Source organism: Nycticebus coucang, chromosome X (assembly GCF_027406575.1).
Source record: "Nycticebus coucang isolate mNycCou1 chromosome X, mNycCou1.pri, whole genome shotgun sequence".
Taxonomy (NCBI): Eukaryota; Metazoa; Chordata; class Mammalia; order Primates; family Lorisidae; genus Nycticebus; species Nycticebus coucang.
The window spans coordinates 68069048-68077368 of NC_069804.1; positions in this window are offsets into that span (position 1 = coordinate 68069048).

Sequence of the window (8321 nt, forward strand, 5' to 3'; positions counted from 1 at the left end):
GTTTTGATTTGCATTTCTCTGATGATTAAAGATGGTAAGCATTTTTTCATGTGTCTGTAGGCCATTCACCTGTCTTCTGCAGAGAAGCTTCTGTTCAAATCTCTTGCCCATAATGAAATGGGATCACTTGTTCTTTTCTTATTAATAAGTGTGAGTTCTCTGTGGATTCTGGTTATCAAACCTTTGTCAGAAATATAACATGCAAATATATTTTCCCATTATGAGGGCTGTCTGCTTGCTTTACTTGCTATGTTCTTGGATGTGTGGAAGCTTTTTAGTTTTATCAGATGCCAGTAATGTATTTTGGTGTTGCTTCAATTACCTGGGGGGAGTCATCCTCATAAAGTATTCTAAGGCCAATTTCTTCAAGTGTTTCCCTGAACTCTCTCTAAGAATCTTTATAGTTTTATGTCTTATGTATAAATCTTTAATCCAGTGAGAGTCAATTTTTGTTAATGGTGAAAAATGTGGGTCCACTTTCAGTCTTTTCTACAAGTCACCAGCCAATTCATCCAGCACCATTTGCTAAATAGGGAATTTTTCCCCCCAATTTATGTTTTTAATAGACTTAACAAAGATCAAATGATGATAAGAGTCTGGGTTTATTTCTTGCTTCTCCATTCTGTTCCATATATCTACCTCTCTATTTTTGTGCCAGTACCATGCTGTTTTGATCACTGTAGATTTATAGTCTGATGTCTCTTAGCGTGTTTCATCCTGATTTGCTTTTGAGTAATTTCTTGGCTATTGGAGGTTTTTTTTGATTCCATGTAAAATGAAGTACTATTTTTTCCAGTACCTCTAAGTATGACAGTGGTGCTTAAATAGGGATTGCATTAAATTTATATATTTCTTTGGGTAGTATGGACATTTTAACAATGTTGATTCTTCCCAGCCATGAGCATGGTATGATTTTCCATTTGTTCACATTTTTGGGTATTTCTTTTTTCAGAGTTTCATGGTTCTCTTTATCGAGATCTTTTGCATCCTTTGTTGGGTAAATTCCCAAATATTTCATCTTCTTTGGCACTACTCTAAAAGGAATAGAATCCTTTACTGCTTTTTCCACTTGACTATTGTTGGTGTATATAAAAGCTACTGTTTTGTATCCAGAGATACTGCTGTACTCCTTGATCACTTCTAAGAGTTTTGAAGTTGAGTCCCTAGGATTTTCCAGATATACAATCATATCATTTGTGAAGAGTGAAAGTTTGATTTCCTCTGACCCATTTGGATATCCTTGATTGCCTTCTTTTGCCTGATTTCCATGGCTAAGGCTTCCATCACAATGTTAAATAGCAGTGGAGACAATTGGCATCTTTTCCTGGTTCTTAATCTGAGTGGAAATGTTTTCAATTTTACTCCATTCAACATAATATTTGCTGTGGGTTTGCTGTAGATGGCTTCTATCAGTTTAAGAAATGTCCCTTCTATGTCTATTTTCTTAAGTGTTCTGACCATGAAAGGATACTGGATATTATCAAAAGCATTTTGGGCATTAGTTGAGAGAATCATATGTTCTTTGTTTTCTATTTTGTGTATGTGATGTATTATATTTGTTGTTTACGTATGTTGAATCAATCTTGAGACCTTGGGATAAAACCAACTTTGTCATTTTTTATAATTTGCTTGATGTGCTGCTGGATGCTGTTTGCTAGAATCTTATTGACTATTTTTGCATCTTTATTCATTAAACATATTGGTCTATAATTTTCTTTCCTTGTTGGGTATGGGGATCAGCATGATATTTTCTTCATAGAATGAGTTGGGAAGTGGTCCTTCTTTTTCTATTTTTTGGAAAGGTATTAGTTTCTCTTGAAAGGTTTGGTAGAATTCTGATGTGAAGACCCTGGTCCCAGACTTTTCTTTTTTGAGAGATTTTATATAGTTGATGCTATTTCAGTACTTGATATAGGTCTATTCAACATTTCCAATTCTTTCTTGCTGAGTGTAGGAAAGTGGAGTGCTTCCAGGTATTGGTCTATTTCCTTCAGATTTTCATATTTCTGAGACTAGAGCTTTTTATAGTATTCATCAAGAATTTTTTGAATTTCTGAGGTGTCTGTTGTTATTTTGCCTTTGTAATTTCTTATTGTTCATATTAGGGAATTTACTTTTTTGTTTCTGGTTAAGTTAGTGAAAGATTTATTATTTTTTTTAATCTTTTCAAAAAACCAACTTTATGATTTGTTGATCTGTTGAATGATTCTTTTGTTTTCAGTTTCATTTAATTCGGCTTTAATTTTACTAATTTCTTTTCTTCTGCTTGGTTTGGGGTTGGAATGTTCTTCCTTTTCAAGTTGCTTGAGATGGCCCATTAAATTTTTGACTTTCTGTCTTTCCATTCTCCTGAGGAAGCTTGCAAATCTATAAATTTCCCCCTTAGGACTGCCTTTACAGTATCCCACAGGTTTTGATAATTCATGTCTTCGTTATTGTTTTTTTCCAAAAATTTGGTAATTTCCTTCTTAATCTTGTCTATGACACAGCTATCATTCAGCATAAGATTATTTATTTTCCATGTCTTTGGAGGAGTATGAGGATTCCTGTTGTTATTAAGTTCAACTTTTATTCCATGATGGTCTGAGAAAATACAAGGAATAATTTCTATTTTAAATCTACTGGGGTTAGACTCATGACCTAACATGTCATCAATTTTGGAGGAAGTTCTATTGGATGATGAGAAGAATGTGTATTCAGTTTCGTTGGGATGAAATGTTCTGTAGATGTCTGTTATGTCCATTTGTTCTAGGGTCAGGTTTAAGTCTAAAATTTCTTTGTTTTGTTTCTTCTTGGAGGATCTGTCCAACACTGCCAAAGGGGTGTTAAAATCTCTAACTATTATGGTGCTGGAAGATATCAAATCATTCATGTCTGTTAGGGTTTCCTTTATAAATTGAGAAGCATTCTGGTTGGGTGCATAAATGTTATAACTAAAATCTCTTCATGTTGAGTATTTCCCTTGACAAATAAGAAGTGACCATCCTTATCTTTCATTACCTTGGTTAAAGCCAACCAAGATAATGAAAGATAAGGATGCAATTTTATCTGTGAATACAATTGCAACCCATGCTTTTTTCTGATTTCTGTTTGCCTGAATTATAGGCAAACATCCCTTCACTCTAAGTCTATTTTTATCCTGTAAGGTAAGATGAGATTCTTGTATGCAGCAGATATCTGGTCTGAGTTTATGTATACAGTCAGCCAACCTATGCCTCTTTAGAGGATAATTTAAACCACACGCATTAATTGAGAGAACTGATAAGCCTGGTAGTGGTTTAGGTGTCAAATTTCTTGAAAATCCAGTGGATGTTTTTAATCCTTCACCATTTGAGATGTTGGGCTTTGATCAAAAATTTCTAAGGGAGCTTACTTTGGTGGTAAAGCATCATGCTGGTCATTATGAGGATGGGTCTGAGAATACCCCAGAAAGCTGGTTTAGTTGTGGCAAATTTTTTCAACATGTTATGTCATTAAAGCCTTTGATTTCTCCATCACAAATGAAACTCAGTTTAGCTGGATACAGGATTCTGGGCTGAAAGTTATTTTGTTTGAGGAAATTGAAATTTGATGACCATTCTCTTCTGGCTTAAAAAGTTTCAGGTGAGAGATCTGCAGTCATTCTAATATTCTTTCCCTTGTAGGTTATGATTTTCATACATCTGGCTACTTGCAGAATTTTCTCCTTCATGTTAACTTTGGCTAAGTTAATTACAATGTGTCTAGGAGATGCTTTATTTGGATTCTGCCTTGCTGTCATTCTGAAACTTTTTGTTATCTGAATTTCAGTATCTCTTAACATGTTGGGGAAGTTTTCCTCTATTATATCTTGGAGTAGAGCATATGTGTCTTTAGGAGCATCCTCTTTTTCAGGAATTCGTATAAGGCAAATGTTCGCTCTTTTGGAGTTATCCCACAACTCTCTCAGGAAATGATCCGTTTTTGCTCTCTACTTCTCTGCCTCTTTGAGTATTTGTGAGAGTTCAAGAGCTTTCTCTTCAATGTCAGAGATCCTTTCTTCTGCCCACTTCATTCTGTTACTGAGGGATTCTACTGTATTTCTCAGATCTTTGTGGGCTGCAATTTCTTGCCTCAATGTGTCAAAATCTTTAGAGATTTTGTCTTTGAATTCATTGAATTCTTGAGACAACTTTCAAATTACTCCTTGAATTTCTAATACCAACTTTTTTTCCATTCTATTAATCTTACTTGCCATCCAATTTCTGAACTTGATTTCTGACATCTCATCCATTTGTTTATGAATGGGATCGTCTGTTGTGTCTCCTTTGTCATTCCTTGGGGGAGTTGATCGACTCTGATTATACATGTTGCCAGAGTTTTTCTCCTCATTCTGCCCCGTGATTATTTTTTACTTTGTGGCTAGAGAACCTGGTAAGATGAAATTGGATTGAGGGCTCCTGGAGTTGTAATTATCCAACCCTTTACCAAAGAGCTGGAACTGGTGACTGTGTTTTTCCCCTACAGATTTATATAAGTCCTATTCAGTACTTCAGCCTGAGACTCTGGGGACGTGGTTGGTGTGATGGGACTATGTAGCTCTGTCTTGCATTCAGCTAGTCTCTATCCAATCCTAGTGAATCAGTGGCTTCAGCAGAAATCTCAGCTGTGGAGAAATACAAGCAACTAAAACACCCTGCCCCCCATCGTCTACAACAGGAAGAGAAGCATCTGACCCTCCCACTATACCACAGCCACGGTACAAACTTGGATGGAACCCAGGTGATTGGTCCAGGTCTAGACAGGAGTTCCCAACCAATTGTCCTTGTCCACACAAACACAGATCAAGTGGGAGAGATCAAAATGTCTCCAGCTGATAAACAGCAGGTGTCCACTTGCATCTCCGGTGTGACTCTCCCTGGTGCTCCCTGGAGTCAGAAAGACCTGCCCAGCAAAAGGGTTAGTCCAGGGGGGCTGGTGCCTCCTTACCCACCTTGCACCTGTCATGCCAAGTCACTGGTAACTCCATGGGGTTGTCCCATGAGCAAATGTGCCAGGGACTTGAGCCTGCCAGTCAAAGGGGATCCAATGCCTCCTCACCCAGGCCAATGCACTCTGCCACTGGCTGAAAGAGGAATATGAAGCCTAACTACCTCAGGTGCTCAATGGAAAATGGGGAGTGTTCCACCTGGGTCTGTTCTGAGCCAGGCACAGAGGGTTACCATCTCAGTGTTTGACTCTCTCCCTCAGAGACCACAACTCTGCCTTGGCCACACTCCTCCTGTGGAACTCCTGAGGGGCAAGGTCTGGCTCCCTCTGTTGGTCCACAGAATTGAAGAATTGTCTCTCCCAAATTTGACCCCTGTGGGAGTGTGCCAGTTCAAGTCCCAGGTATGTCACTACTGAGGGTCAGTTGAGCCATAACCACAGTCAGGGGTGCCCCCAGGTTGGGGGGTACCGCCGTGGGTCAGAGGTGCAGCTGCAGCTAGCGGAAAGTGTCCCTGCCGTGGGTGGGGGATACAGCCACAGCAAATCGGAGGTGCAGCAGGGGTAGGTTGGAGGTGCCGTAGTTCCTGGTGAGATGTGGGGCCGCTGCTGGTCAGATGTGCAGCCACAGGAATCCCCATGCTATGCACTTTTCTTTTGTGGCACAGAGCAAGTGCCCCTTCCCTTGCAATTCTCTGCTTCTACTGGAGTTACAGTTTTTAGCACAGCTGCGCTGCAGCCCATGAGATGTCCAGCTCTAGCTAGAAAACACCAGACACTCTGGGGTGTGCAGGGGTACACTTCCAGACCACCAGGAGACAGGGGGGCTCAGGAAGGCAGGTAAAATATTTGTTCAACTTTTATTCCAGGCAAGAAACTGCCCGACTTGCAGTGGGATCTCTCTGGAAAAGGAGTCTCAGCCTTCAGCCACTCTCTCCTGGGGGGTGAAATAAGAGGTCTTCTGTTCACAGCTGGCTTGTAGAGAGCCCACAGTGAGCCACTCTCTTGGAGGTGGAGGGGACAGACTCTGATCCTCTTTAGGATGGGTTTTGTACCTGATAATTGCTTCCTTGGATTCCCAGCTTGCCTCAGCAGGAATGACATGAACTTATCACTCTTCTCTCTCAGCTTAGCTCCCGACCTTCATCTTCTTCTCTCTCAACTCAGCTTCCGACCTTCATCTTCATTACGTTGGTGGTGGCCATTATTTTTCTCTCTGGATGGAAGCTTCTGTTGAAAGCTGGCTCCAGTTGATCATCTTGGCTCCTCCCCCTGATTTTTATTATTTTTTTTTTATTAAATCATAGCTGTGTACAATAACGCAATCATGAGGTACAATGTGCTGGTTCCATATACAGTCTGAAATATTTTCACCAAATTGGTTAACATAGCCTTCATGGCATTTTCTTAATTATTGTGTTCAAACCCATATACTCTACACTTAGTAAACTTCACATGCACCCTTCCAAGATGCAAGGGTGATTGTGATTTTTGAAAAATTTCTGAGACTCATTTTGTGGCCTAACATATTTTCTATATTGGCAGATGTTTTATATGCTAATGAGAAGAATGTACAGTATGTAGCTTGGGGATAAAATGATGTGCACATGCATGTTTCATCATTTATTCTGGAGTCCCATTTAAGTCCAGTTTTTTTTTCCTGATTTTCTGCCTTGAAGATTTATCAAGGTCTGTTGATGAAGTGCGAAAATTTCACATTGTTGTTATTGTTATGTTGGTGTTTGTTTTATTTCTTTGGCCTATTAGTATTTGCTTTATGAATCTGTTCTTTATATAATGAACATCATTGTGGTTTTTCTTTTTCTTACTGTTGTTGATATAAAGTTTGTTTTATAACATATGAGAATAGCTACTGTGGCTTATTTTTGGTTTCCATTTGCATATATTTTTCTCTACACCTTTACCTTCAGTCTATGTGAGTCTTTACAAGCTAATGAGTTTTTGGAAATAACAGATATTTGAGTTACTTTTTTTTCCATTGATTATTTACATTCAATCTTATTATTGATAAGTGAGGTACTGTGACCTATTTGTTTTGTATTCTTCCTTGTGTTGCTGTTTTATAAGAACTGTGAGTTTTTACTTTAAACTGTTTTCACATTAGTGGATATTGACATTTCATTTCAGGGTTAAGAGCACTGTTGAGCACTTCTTGCAGGGCATATCTAGTGGCAAAAAGTTCCTTTAGTATTTGCGTGGCTGGGAAAGATTTTATTTGTCCTTATTTTTTGAAACTTAGTTTTTTTGTTTGTTTGTTTGTTTGTTTTTTCTATTTGGCATTTTTTGGCCAGGTCTGGGTTTGAACCCAGCACCTCCAGCATATGGGGCCAGTCCCCTAACCCTTTGAGCCACAGGTTCTGCCCAAAACTTCATTTTTTAGTATACGGTGTTCTTCAATGACAACTATTCTTTTTAAGGAAATTGAAAATGGCACCTAAGTCTCTTCTGGCCTATGCAGTTTCAGGTAAGAATTCTTCTGTTAATCTGATGTGTTTTTCTTCATAAATTTACTTGAAGGTTTTATCTTACAGCTTGTAGGAATTTTTCTTCACTTTCACTTTAACTAGACTGATGATTCTGTGCCTTGGTAATGCTCTATTTGCCATGAAACTTCCAGGTGTTCAATGACTTTCTTATTGCTAGATCTCTAAATCTCTAGCAAGACCAGTAATATTTTCCCCCATTACTCTTTCAAATAGGTTTTCCAGGCTTTATGCCTTTTTTTCTTCTCCCTCAAGTGTTCAAGTATGACATTTTATATTTGGGTGTTTTACGTAATCCCATATTTCTCAAAAGATTTTGTTAATTTCTCTTGATTTTCTTTTCATGATTTTTAACAGAATGGGTTGACACAACAGGCATATGTTCAAGTTCTCAAATTCTTTCTTCTGCTTGGTTTTGTTTGTTATTAAGCCTTTTAACTGGGGCAGAGACAAGATGGCTGACTGAAGCCAGCTCTCCACACAGGATCCCATCCAGAAGGAGAGTAAAAGAACAGAAATTTAGCAAGTAACCTGGTGGATTAGAGCCTCACTAAGAGAGAAGGTTGAAGAACACACATCAGACCTGCTGAGGCAAGCTGCGACCCAAAGTATGCAAACAAAAGGTACAAAATCCATTACCAAGCGGATGTGAGTCCCCTCCCAAATAAGAATGTCTCAGAGTGCCCAATAAACAAACGAGAAGAGTTCAAAGGTCCTCCCACTACACTCTATTGGAGAGACCCCCTAAAAACTGGACCTACCTCCCCTATTAGGTTGCCACTGTGTCCTGCTGCAAGGCATAAAACTGTATATATACCCTACCTACAGTTCTGAGCTCCGGCACTCCCCTCCACTCTCACTCTGAGGTCTGGA